General features: G+C 47.5%; 1 long non-coding RNA gene across 1 annotated transcript in view; it reads right to left on the reverse strand.

Annotated features, from left to right (window-relative positions):
* LOC125942412 (uncharacterized) overlaps positions 1–14,127 on the reverse strand; it is a 161,720-nt gene that overhangs the window by 122,446 nt on the left and 25,147 nt on the right. The window lies entirely within an intron of this gene.

Below are 14,127 nucleotides of genomic sequence, written 5' to 3' on the forward strand. Positions count from 1 at the left end.
CCCGTTTGAAATCAAATAGGATTTTTTAGTAGGGGTGGATTTTCAATAGACCAATATTTTTCATTGAAACTTGCCATGCTTTTTTCTTAAAGATTCGGCTGTGTAAAATGAACTAGGATTTTTGTAAACAATCAATACCTTGTGATGTTATAGGATTTCAATTGAAATGAGACCACCTGAAACTACACAGTTTCTTGTTTTTCTGCGATAACATGCTGAATACTGAAGACAGCGCAAAGATCCTAGTTCATTGCACAGCCTACATATAGCCATTGCTGCCAGGCCATTTTCCTTTCGTGTGGTAGGATCGGCAGTTATGTCTGCTGGCATATTGGGCATAACTTGGGTAATTTTTAATTAAGTTGTAATTAGTTTAATGTTTGTTTACCCAACACACTTGAAGGGGCTTTTTAAACAGCCTGTAAAACATAGGAGTCGTCGCAGTAGAAGGGCGGGAAGGGGAAGTTTATTGCCCGAAGTAACGTAACAAGGCGTCCATACTGGTCGTTCGAATCAGTCCGGAAGCGTCCGATCACGAGCGAGCCGATTGCGCTGAGCGCGCTAGTCGCCGTCGTGGTCCCCTTCCTCTAATATTTAACACAGCCCTTCTGAATGCAGCCACAAAGGAATCAGTTTAGGATCAAAATATAAAGATTTCCAAAAAGGTGGCGACATACCTCAAGCGGCAGCACACGCAGACCCGGAACTACAAACGTACAGGGTCGTCCACTCTTAGTACGAACACGGCGGAGCGCCACACGCACACGGCGCGCCGCGCATCGAAGCTAAGCGGTGCAGGCGCATAGGGAATTAAAAGGGGGGCTTCGTGTCGCCTGCTAAAGCATGGCGTGCTACGGCGCTTTAGCAGACGACACACGACACGAAGCCCCACCTGCAAGCCCTTGTGCGCCTCCGCCGCTTAGCTTCGATGCGCGGCCGCGCCGTGTGCGCTGGCGCTCCGCTCAGCGCGGCCACGCTGCGCCGTGTTCGTACTAAGAGTGAACGACCCTGTACTTTACGAAGTTGACTTGAATAGGGAACAGTGTTGCGCAGAGATGCGTGCCCGGACCTCGCCTTTGCAAAGAACAATAATGACGTATGTTAGCAAAACACGGAATAGAACATCGGCAGTGATCACTTTATCCTTTCGATGTTGGTCACCACTGCGAGAATCCGGAGAAATTTCGGACAGGCGAAAATAACGAATTGGAACGCTTTCAGACAAGACTGCTAAAAGGATTCCATTCTAACCATCGAGAAACTTAGCAGAGGGATCCACGAGGCGTAAGAAAGGGCCACAAAGGCTGTGGAAAGGATGGACCCCACCTCTGAAATTGATAATCATGTTCTCGGCCTATGGGAAGCTCGTGGAAGCATGACTAAGGGGTGGAGGTGATAGAAAGGCATTAGCAAACTCAAGTTAAAATCGCTGCGGTCGCGGCCAAAACAGCGCAGTACGCGCAAGAGCTCTCTAAGCAAAACTGGGGCCAACTCTGTGACTTGCTCAAGGGAACGCTAGTTAGGGAGTACTAAAGCTTGGGCTCTGCTGAGGAACATCATCAACCCAACCTAGTCCAAAGCAGAGAACAAGACGCTACAAAGAATTGCCCACAAGTACCCGCGTAGTGACGCGGAGCTACTAGACAAAATCAGGGAGCGATACGTTGGGGTCTCAGACATCCCCGACTGCGCGGAACCGCATTGAGGCATCGAAAACTATAGTCTCAACCGCCCCATTACGCAAGAACAGGTATATGCGGTGGTCAGAATGGCTGTCAAGAACACGGCAGCAGGAGGAGAAAAGATCGGCAACGCAATTATAAGAAATCTAGGGGCGGAATATATTAAGTGCATCACGAATTTCCTGAACTTGCACTGGGAGGCGGAAACCGTCCCGGAGGAGTGGCGACACGCAGTGATCACCATCCCAAAGCCAGGCAACAAGCCAAGCTTGGAAAATATACGGCCAACCTCACTTACCTCTTGCTTAAGGAAACTGTATGAAAGTATCGTTATTGGCTGCAAAATTACCTGGAGGATAACAACCTCATGCCTCAGACGATGTTTGGGTTCCGGCCCAAGCTATCAACGCAAGACATCCTAAACCTCATCAAGAAGGAGGAATTTATGAGCGACATTTCAAAGTGGGGAGAGCACGTGGTCATGGTCCTCGACCTCAAGGGGCCTTGACAACCTTAGCCATGAAGCCATGCTATCAGGCCTGAACAACTTAAGTTGTGGAAGGAAGATCCACGGCTACGTCAAGGCCTCCCTCACAGACAGGACTCCGATCATAGGGATGGGGCATCTCAGGTCGGGCACGTTCAGGCTGCCCAACAAGAGCGCACCACGAGGGTCCATATCTCACCCCTTCTGTTCAACATCGCAATGGTTGACTGGGCGGAGAAACTGAACACCATAGACGGTATCCGGCATGCAATGTACGCCGACGACACAACAATATGGGCGACAGAAGGCTCGCTGCTACTCAAAGACAGATTCCAAGCGGCCGCCTACTATGTAGACGGTTTCGCAAGGGCAAGGGGGCTATCATGCTCACCCGAAACGTCGGAAGTACTAAACGTGCGCAGACCCAGACAGGATGATAAGGTAGACCTAACAGTCACGCTGGCCGGGGTTCGCAACCGGAAGTAGGAACAAACACTACAGTTTCTGGGAATGTGGATTCAATCTAACCAAATAACAAGAATAATTACGCGCATCACAGATAAAAGAAAGGGATTCAAGGAAGAATACACCCTCAGGCTTGTCAGAGCACTAGTTCTGAGCAGAGCCACCTACAGATTCCGCTACGAGCATCCAAACAATAGGGAAAGTGAACAAGTCGAGTCAATCCTCAGGAAAGCTTATAAGACAGCGCTGGGTCTGCCAACAAGAACGGTAAGCACAAAACTACTAGATCTCCGCATAACAAGTACCCATGATGAACGCAGGGAGGCGCAGCTCGCCTCTCAAAAGATAAGATTTTACAGCGTATCACGACAGGACGAGCCCTCCTCCAGAGACTAGGCCACCAGGACAGCATACGAGATCAAACGTGCGGTAGACATACCGGACGAGATCAGGTCTACGTTCAAGGTGGCTCCCATCCCTAGGCAATATGCATTCTGCAGGTCATCAGGGGATGCGCAGAACCAGGGTGGAACCCATAGCCAGGATCTATCATAACAGAAAGAACACCGGGTACGTAGACGCTGCTGCATACTTGAATGAGAGGGATGCAGTAGTTACGATGATCGACTCCAGACTGACGGATAAGATCAGTGCATCGCTGAAGAACTGCACCGTGTCTGAAGTTGAGGAGGCCGCTGTTGCTCTAGCGGCTGCCGAAGGCAACATGTCCGGGCGTTCACTAGTAATTCACAGGACGGCTGCCGGGGATTCACTAATGATAAGGTAGGCAGGAAAGAAGCGAGCACCTTAAAGGCTGTTGACGAAAGTAAAGAAAAACACCAGATACTTTGGGCCCCGCGGCATTAGGACATTGCCGGGAATCTCGTGGCGGATCCTATAGCTCGAGGATACGCAAGCCAATAGGGATCAGTGGCCAGTGGTACAGAAACGGTGAACCGTACCTACGGGGACATCTTGGAGCACTTCTGGGGAACTAGAAGGCGGTATTGCCGCGCCACAAAAAATTTACAGGAATCGTCGGTATCTTGACGGCTGCCACAAACAAATCGATATCCATGTCTACTTATTTACAATAATATACAACAAACCATACACAGACACATTTGTCCCTGGTGTAGTGAGGAACCCCCAGCAGTATACCATACAATATGGGGATGCCAGATAATAAAGGCAGTACCTATCGTACACAAGGCCACGTCGGAGAAGTGGGAGGCTGCACTGTCCAGCTGGGAACCGGATGACCCGATTTGGCTGGTTGAACGCGCCAGACAGGCTGCTGAGGCCGCGGCAGTTCTGGACTGAGGACCCACCACAGGCTCTCTGCAGAAACCCACCTCTCGAGCAAATAAAGTTTATCCGCTCACTCTCGCTCAATGAGCCATTTGACGCTTTCGTATCGTGAATTGTTTAGCTAAAGTGGAAAATGCGCTGCCAAATTCAAGACCTCCCGTTAAGGTGTTGACACTCACCGCGGTGACGGTCTCCAGCGGCCTTCTTCGGCCGTTTCGGCCTTGACGCAGCCGCCGTACCCCGTTCTCTGCGGGGTAGCAGCAGCAGCCGCGACGAAGGCTTCTGTGGGGGCACACGCTTGGCGAGTACGTCCTCGCTGGGCGACTGTGTCGCTGGTTGCCTTGTGGACGCGACCTGCACAAGGGGTCGTTGCGCGTCATTGTGACTGTGCTTTCGCCTTGACGTGCGACGGACACACGTCTGGAAGTTACTTTTCAGGTTGTCAGCGATTCACGCAGCGGGCAAGGGGGCAGCCTCTCCTTTAGCGTAGTCGCCGTGAGGAGAAGCAAGCTTTCAAGGCAAACCTTGCTGTCTTGGGTTTCAATGTGCTCTGAACAGCCGTCGTTGGACAACGTCAGTGATCTCTGAACAATCAGTGATGGCTATTGCGATCATAATTGGTCACACACGCTGCACGTGGCATGAATGGCAACATGAACGTGAACAATGTGGCGAAAGAGCGCCGTGCCAGGATTCCATAATAAGTGGTTCTTTAATTAAAAAGTCGCAGTTTTGCCAGAAAGGCGAAGAATCGATTGCGATAGCAAATTAGTAGACAGCTCTACGAAGTAAGGATAACAGTTTTATCGGCCGTGTAAGCTTGGCGAATGAGGCATGAGCACGTATTGCATGCATGCATGCAAGCACGCACGCACACACGCACACACACACACACACACACACACACACACGCACACGCACAGACAGACAGACAGACAGGCAGGCAGGCAGGCAGGCAGGCAGGCCGACCGACCGACCGACCGACCGACCGACCGACCGACAGACAGACAAACGACGGCTACACACTTACACACCAGTGTGCATGATTTTACACGATTGCAGTTACATTGGTACACTATGGGAGAGGCTAGGATATTCGCGCGTGTGCGATTGCCTGTATACGCACCTTCCCATTGGAGTATGCACACTTACGCACACATATGTTCACTCAAACAGACGCTTACGTGCAAAGAAACACGTGCTCACAGCACTACAGCATTAAAAAACGTGCAAGCATGCTTGCGACTTACTTAAGCGCGCACACAAACGTTCACTGGCAAGAAAGAGTTCAAGCCAGCTGCCTTATCAGCAGCTTGCTTGGGACCGCCGGTAGTTTTACTCTGTAGTGAGGAGGAACAAGTTACTAGAATATCTGCTTCGCTCAGAGAAAGTGCTTTGTGCTAATGGGTGGCAAAATTTATGCTAGTTAATCGTTTCATTCCACTTCACTTGTCGGAAATGTAAATTGAATGACTCGAAATACCTTCGCAATCCGATCGCTGCACTTTACTGCATTGAATCTTCCGATAAATTGTATCACGCTGCATTGCAAGGAGCGCACAGTGATCTAGAAATGAAGGTCAGTCTATTGAAAACAAGTACACGCAACCGGAAGCAATGGCAGTGCACGCAACGGTGCCGTACCTTTCTTTTAGAATAATACTAGACGTGAAGCGAGATTGCGGTGTGGTAATTAGCACGTTGGCAAAAAAAGAAGAATTTCGAACGCTCTTGCTCTCTTGTAGTATGAAATACAAAGCGCATTTGATTACGGCCTGACAAAGTTATTTCTTCTTCGTAATTAGAAACAAATTTCGGGTAATATGAAAAATTTCGGGAAACAAACATTCGGGTAATATCAGAAAAATCAAGCGCAAAGGCTGCTTGGTATACGAACAGCCTGCCATCGATAAGCAATTTTCAGTACAGCTTCAACTGCATATTGCAAATGGTGCGTCACAATGACTGTCACAATAACAAGAAAATGCGTTTGATTTGAAAATAAGCACACTAATTTAAAACAACCTGACAGTTTTAAAGAAATAGGCGCCTATTCAGCACACTAGCAGGGGAAAATGCTATATGGTTCCATGATGAGCTATAACAAAGATGGCTAGGTGAAAAAAACAAAAAGAAAAACCGAAAGAACGAACTACACAACAGTGAGACTCCACAAAGACCCGGCAGCCAAGTCGCAGTTTTGGTGAATGCAGCCATTACGGTGTACGCAAATGAAGTAGGCACTTTTTTTTCTTTTTAAGCCTAGCCCATGAACTTGTAGCTGCAATAACAATAAAGAAACACCCGCGGTGGCGCACAGCCAACGGTTACCAAGCGCTCGCCAGAGCCAGACATGAAGGCATATCGCTGTTTAGTAACTAATACCAGTTTCACAAGGCCACTTTCGATTGCAATAGAGCGAAATCTGGATCAAAATTGTGGACCGCGATTGGATCCCTCTGACAGCTTGCTCAAAAAATCCCAGACAGGTGACCCAGACAGGATGATAAGGTAGACCTAACAGTCACGCTGGCCGGGGTTCGCAACCGGAAGTAGGAACAAACACTACAGTTTCTGGGAATGTGGATTCAATCTAACCAAATAACAAGAATAATTACGCGCATCACAGATAAAAGAAAGGGATTCAAGGAAGAATACACCCTCAGGCTTGTCAGAGCACTAGTTCTGAGCAGAGCCACCTACAGATTCCGCTACGAGCATCCAAACAATAGGGAAAGTGAACAAGTCGAGTCAATCCTCAGGAAAGCTTATAAGACAGCGCTGGGTCTGCCAACAAGAACGGTAAGCACAAAACTACTAGATCTCCGCATAACAAGTACCCATGATGAACGCAGGGAGGCGCAGCTCGCCTCTCAAAAGATAAGATTTTACAGCGTATCACGACAGGACGAGCCCTCCTCCAGAGACTAGGCCACCAGGACAGCATACGAGATCAAACGTGCGGTAGACATACCGGACGAGATCAGGTCTACGTTCAAGGTGGCTCCCATCCCTAGGCATATGCATTCTGCAGGTCATCAGGGGATGCGCAGAACCAGGGTGGAACCCATAGCCAGGATCTATCATAACAGAAAGAACACCGGGTACGTAGACGCTGCTGCATACTTGAATGAGAGGGATGCAGTAGTTACGATGATCGACTCCAGACTGACGGATAAGATCAGTGCATCGCTGAAGAACTGCACCGTGTCTGAAGTTGAGGAGGCCGCTGTTGCTCTAGCGGCTGCCGAAGGCAACATGTCCGGGCGTTCACTAGTAATTCACAGGACGGCTGCCGGGGATTCACTAATGATAAGGTAGGCAGGAAAGAAGCGAGCACCTTAAAGGCTGTTGACGAAAGTAAAGAAAAACACCAGATACTTTGGGCCCCGCGGCATTAGGACATTGCCGGGAATCTCGTGGCGGATCCTATAGCTCGAGGATACGCAAGCCAATAGGGATCAGTGGCCAGTGGTACAGAAACGGTGAACCGTACCTACGGGGACATCTTGGAGCACTTCTGGGGAACTAGAAGGCGGTATTGCCGCGCCACAAAAGATTTACAGGAATCGTCGGTATCTTGACGCCTGCCACAAACAAATCGATATCCATGTCTACTTATTTACAATAATATACAACAAACCATACACAGACACATTTGTCCCTGGTGTAGTGAGGAACCCCCAGCAGTATACCATACAATATGGGGATGCCAGATAATAAAGGCAGTACCTATCGTACACAAGGCCACGTCGGAGAAGTGGGAGGCTGCACTGTCCAGCTGGGAACCGGATGACCCGATTTGGCTGGTTGAACGCGCCAGACAGGCTGCTGAGGCCGCGGCAGTTCTGGACTGAGGACCCACCACAGGCTCTCTGCAGAAACCCACCTCTCGAGCAAATAAAGTTTATCCGCTCACTCTCGCTCAATGAGCCATTTGACGCTTTCGTATCGTGAATTGTTTAGCTAAAGTGGAAAATGCGCTGCCAAATTCAAGACCTCCCGTTAAGGTGTTGACACTCACCGCGGTGACGGTCTCCAGCGGCCTTCTTCGGCCGTTTCGGCCTTGACGCAGCCGCCGTACCCCGTTCTCTGCGGGGTAGCAGCAGCAGCCGCGACGAAGGCTTCTGTGGGGGCACACGCTTGGCGAGTACGTCCTCGCTGGGCGACTGTGTCGCTGGTTGCCTTGTGGACGCGACCTGCACAAGGGGTCGTTGCGCGTCATTGTGACTGTGCTTTCGCCTTGACGTGCGACGGACACACGTCTGGAAGTTACTTTTCAGGTTGTCAGCGATTCACGCAGCGGGCAAGGGGGCAGCCTCTCCTTTAGCGTAGTCGCCGTGAGGAGAAGCAAGCTTTCAAGGCAAACCTTGCTGTCTTCGGTTTCAATGTGCTCTGAACAGCCGTCGTTGGACAACGTCAGTGATCTCTGAACAATCAGTGATGGCTATTGCGATCATAATTGGTCACACACGCTGCACGTGGCATGAATGGCAACATGAACGTGAACAATGTGGCGAAAGAGCGCCGTGCCAGGATTCCATAATAAGTGGTTCTTTAATTAAAAAGTCGCAGTTTTGCCAGAAAGGCGAAGAATCGATTGCGATAGCAAATTAGTAGACAGCTCTACGAAGTAAGGATAACAGTTTTATCGGCCGTGTAAGCTTGGCGAATGAGGCATGAGCACGTATTGCATGCATGCATGCAAGCACGCACGCACACACGCACACACACACACACACACACACACACACACGCACACGCACAGACAGACAGACAGGCAGGCAGGCAGGCAGGCAGGCAGGCCGACCGACCGACCGACCGACAGACAGACAAACGACGGCTACACACTTACACACCAGTGTGCATGATTTTACACGATTGCAGTTACATTGGTACACTATGGGAGAGGCTAGGATATTCGCGCGTGTGCGATTGCCTGTATACGCACCTTCCCATTGGAGTATGCACACTTACGCACACATATGTTCACTCAAACAGACGCTTACGTGCAAAGAAACACGTGCTCACAGCACTACAGCATTAAAAAACGTGCAAGCATGCTTGCGACTTACTTAAGCGCGCACACAAACGTTCACTGGCAAGAAAGAGTTCAAGCCAGCTGCCTTATCAGCAGCTTGCTTGGGACCGCCGGTAGTTTTACTCTGTAGTGAGGAGGAACAAGTTACTAGAATATCTGCTTCGCTCAGAGAAAGTGCTTTGTGCTAATGGGTGGCAAAATTTATGCTAGTTAATCGTTTCATTCCACTTCACTTGTCGGAAATGGAAATTGAATGACTCGAAATACCTTCGCAATCCGATCGCTGCACTTTACTGCATTGAATCTTCCGATAAATTGTATCACGCTGCATTGCAAGGAGCGCACAGTGATCTAGAAATGAAGGTCAGTCTATTGAAAACAAGTACACGCAACCGGAAGCAATGGCAGTGCACGCAACGGTGCCGTACCTTTCTTTTAGAATAATACTAGACGTGAAGCGAGATTGCGGTGTGGTAATTAGCACGTTGGCAAAAAAAGAAGAATTTCGAACGCTCTTGCTCTCTTGTAGTATGAAATACAAAGCGCATTTGATTACGGCCTGACAAAGTTATTTCTTCTTCGTAATTAGAAACAAATTTCGGGTAATATGAAAAATTTCGGGAAACAAACATTCGGGTAATATCAGAAAAATCAAGCGCAAAGGCTGCTTGGTATACGAACAGCCTGCCATCGATAAGCAATTTTCAGTACAGCTTCAACTGCATATTGCAAATGGTGCGTCACAATGACTGTCACAATAACAAGAAAATGCGTTTGATTTGAAAATAAGCACACTAATTTAAAACAACCTGACAGTTTTAAAGAAATAGGCGCCTATTCAGCACACTAGCAGGGGAAAATGCTATATGGTTCCATGATGAGCTATAACAAAGATGGCTAGGTGAAAAAAACAAAAAGAAAAACCGAAAGAACGAACTACACAACAGTGAGACTCCACAAAGACCGGGCAGCCAAGTCGCAGTTTTGGTGAATGCAGCCATTACGGTGTACGCAAATGAAGTAGGCACTTTTTTTTTCTTTTTAAGCCTAGCCCATGAACTTGTAGCTGCAATAACAATAAAGAAACACCCGCGGTGGCGCACAGCCAACGGTTACCAAGCGCTCGCCAGAGCCAGACATGAAGGCATATCGCTGTTTAGTAACTAATACCAGTTTCACAAGGCCACTTTCGATTGCGATAGAGCGAAATCTGGATCAAAATTGTGGACCGCGATTGGATCCCTCTGACAGCTTGCTCAAAAAATCCAATAGCGACCAAGAAATTCGATGCCGATTGGCGTTGATCTCGATCGAACGTCCGCCGCGTGTCAGATGTCGCTTAAAAAAAGAGAAAAGAAGTAAAATCTATGGACGCGTTTGCCCTTACATAGTCGATCTGTTATGGGTGCCGGAACGAAAAATACAGCGCATTCGTTTTCGATTATACGACCCGAATTTTTTTTCGTTGACTGGAAGCGAATTTAAACTCCGGTCCGGGCAAAATAAGAAAAAAAATCAAGCCGAGAGACTTCCCGGTCAGACCGATTCGGCATAGCCAAGAACTTTTCCCTACCCCGTCACCGGCATTACGCAAAGCATGTGCCAGGATCATCCCCAAAGACAGAAATTGAACGCCCCAATAAAAAAAAAGGTAAGGAAATCAAAACTGCATCGTTCTTTTGAAAAATAGATAATATGTAGCACACTGGCCCGAACTAAAGCTCTTCAGAGCTGCGCGATTATCTTTAAAAGAGAGTCGAATGAGGCAAATTGAAAAAGAAACCAAACAAACATACAAACAAACAAAAAAATCACCGCATATCCATGAAGTGAATGATGATGAGTGGGCGAAGCACCTGGGGGTCAATCGGGTAACCGTGAATCCCCGGTATATATATATATATATATATATATATATATATATGCATATATGTACATACCGGGTGTTTCAGCGAACACTTTCAAAAATTCCTTAAGGTTGCCTGTAGCAGATAGCACAATTCTAGTTCATGAGCTGGTCTACTCGATGAGGCGGAGATTACTTGCACAAGAAATTGCAATCCATAATCGAATAATTAACAACAATTGACTAAGTTTTTAACTAATCACCTAATGGCCCATATTGCAATGTACAAATTGTAGCCGCTTGGAACGAATTCTCGGGATGACAGCAGTTTTGAGATAATAATTACCGAACTTTGCGGTGAAATTGGCATTCCTGTTAGTTTCTGAACAAAACGTCGCTTTATGCATTGAAGCACAAAATAACCATATATATACAGGGTGTTTCAGCGAACACATTGAAAAATTCTTAAAGTTTATCTGCGGCAGATAGCCCTATTCTAGTTAATGAGCCGGTCTACTCGAAGCGGCGGACATTACTTGCGCAAAAAATTGAAATGCATAATCGAATAATTAAAGAAAAATTCCCTAATTAAGTTTTTAACTAATCACCTGATGGCCCATATTGTAATCTACAAATTGTAGCCGTGGAGTTCGCAAGACGGATCCACTTGGAACGAATTCTCGGGATGACACCAGTTTCGGGATATTAATTCCCGAACTTTGCGGAGAAATGCATTGGCGTTCCAGTTAATTTTGTGCTTCAATGCGTAAAGCGACGTTTTGTTAAGAAACTAACTGGAACGCCAACGCATTTCTTCGCAAAGTTCGGGAATTAATATCTCGAAAGCGGTGTCATCCCGGGAACTCGTTCCAAGTGAATCCGCCTTGCGAATTCCACGGCTACAATTTGTAGATTACAATATGGGCCATCAGGTAATTAGTTAAAAACTTAATTAGTGATTTTTTATTAATTAGTCGCTTATGCATTTAAATTTTTTGCGCAAGTAATGTCCGCCGCTTCGAGTAGACCAGCTCATTAACTAAAATTGGGCTATCTGCCACAGGCAACCTTAAATAAATTTTGAAAGTGTTCGCTGAAACACCCTGTATATATATATATATATATATATATATATAATCATATCATAAGAAGCCAACAAACATTGACAGCAAGAACATAGGGGAAATTACTTGCACACACTAATTGAATTAAAGAAATGATAAATTAATGGAAATGAAAACGGATGAAAAAACAACTGTCCGCAGGTGGGGAACGAACCCACGTCTTCGCATTACGCGTGCGATGCTCTCACCATTGAGCTACCGCGGAACCGTTTTCCCATCCGCTTTCTGGGGTATTTATGTTTTACAACTATAGAACTAACTCTGGGAGTGTTAGCCAGCGCCACCACTCACAAGCCTAGGTCGGTGGTCGGTGACGCCTGCGGCACAAAGGATGTTCCACCTCCGCCCCTAGGCTTGTGAGTGGTGGCGCTGGCTAACACTCCCAGAGTTAGTTCTATAGTTGTAAAACATAAATACCTCAGAAAGCGGATGGGAAAACGGTTCCGCGGTAGCTCAATGGTGAGAGCATCGCACGCGTAATGCGAAGACGTGGGTTCGTTCCCCACCTGCGGACAGTTGTTTTTTCATCCGTTTTCATTTCCATTAATTTATCATTTCTTTAATTCAATTAGTGTGTGCAAGTAATTTCCGCTATGTTGTTCTTGGTGTGAATGTTTGTTGGCTTCTTATGATATGATTAATAAAAATCGGGCCCCTCGGTTCCTTTTCTTCTAGTTCATATATATATATATATATATATATATATATATATATAGTCAATTAGGAGTTTGCGCTGAACCCGGTGAAAATATTATGAAAGAAATGCTCACACGTTTAACAACAACAAAAATACTAATATTTTACTAGTAAATACTAATAATAGTATTTTTGTTGTTAAACGTGTGAGCATTTCTTTCATAATATATATATATATATATATATATATATATATATATTGTACTGAAGGCAGTGGGCCACGGTGCTGGTAAAGGAAGAAGAAGACAAGCAACGCTTTCTCGCCCGCTTCGCCATAGCTCCCTCTTGACTTGTTTCGGTCTACCGCCGAAGCTCTAGATCGAGTGCTGCTAGGCAAACATCCCCATTGCATCTGGTGGAGGTGCTGGGTATCTCTTCCACATCCTGGAACTCCGCAGTCGGACGCTACCACCAGCTCCTGCGATGCACGATCCCGGACCCTCCCAGGCTGCTGCTCCCGTAACCCCGACCATTATCTGCCCTGGCGTCGTCCGGTAGCGCGATCCTGCTATATTTAGCGGAGCAGACGACCTCGACGTCGAGGACTGGCTCACCGAATACGACCGTGTAAGCGCATATAATAAGTGGGCCGACCGCGATAAGCTCACTAATGTAGGCTTTTCATTTGACGGGCGTGGCGAACCTATGGTTCAGAAATCATGAATCCAGTTTTACCGCCTCGTCCGCTTTCACGAGTACTTTGACTGAGGTCTTCGGCCGTCCCGCCGTTCGCCGCCTTCGTGCTGAGCAGCGATTGCGTGGTCGCGCTCAACGCAATGACGAGAGCTTTACCAAGGTAGATATACCTGGTAGCGAAGCTTCCATAGAAGCCCATACGTTCAAAACATGGTTGCTTACCGGCGGTTCGTGGGGCTTAGCGCCATCTGTGTGAGGAGGGAACACTTCCGGCGGAAGAAAAAATAATTTGACGTCATATCCGTCAAAAACAGAAGTGACGTCATTTTGTTCTCATAGGCGCGAAATTTGTTTTCGGAGGCCTGCCATTAGAGCTGTATATTCAAATGCCCCGCCATTCGACTTCATGGGCGTTCCGAGTTTTCAGCGCGAAAAGCGATGCCGGAAAAAATCAGCCGTACGGGTGTCGAAATCGCATCGCTGCACAGAACATACTTTCTTAGGAGGCCGACGAACACTTTGGGCGTAGATTGCGTAGAGTGCTCGTCCTTTCGTCGGACGCCAAGCCTGTCGGCCAGCGCTGTTGCACAAAAACAACTAAAGTAAACAAGTATCTGACGGTCGCAACTCACTACTTTTGACTGCACAGGCTAAGAAACAGTAGAACTACCCGCGTCACCTAATTCAGATAAACGTCGACATGCAACACAACACATGTGAGGGGGGCGTATTGTAACAGGTGAACTTTACGAGCGCGCCTTTCCACGCACTTCAAGAGTTGCATGGCATTGCAAGTGATAGCGGCGTCAACGCCCGCCGCTATCGATGGGCGCTCTCAC

The sequence above is a fragment of the Dermacentor silvarum genome, chromosome 1 (genome assembly GCF_013339745.2).
Source record: "Dermacentor silvarum isolate Dsil-2018 chromosome 1, BIME_Dsil_1.4, whole genome shotgun sequence".
Taxonomy (NCBI): Eukaryota; Metazoa; Arthropoda; class Arachnida; order Ixodida; family Ixodidae; genus Dermacentor; species Dermacentor silvarum.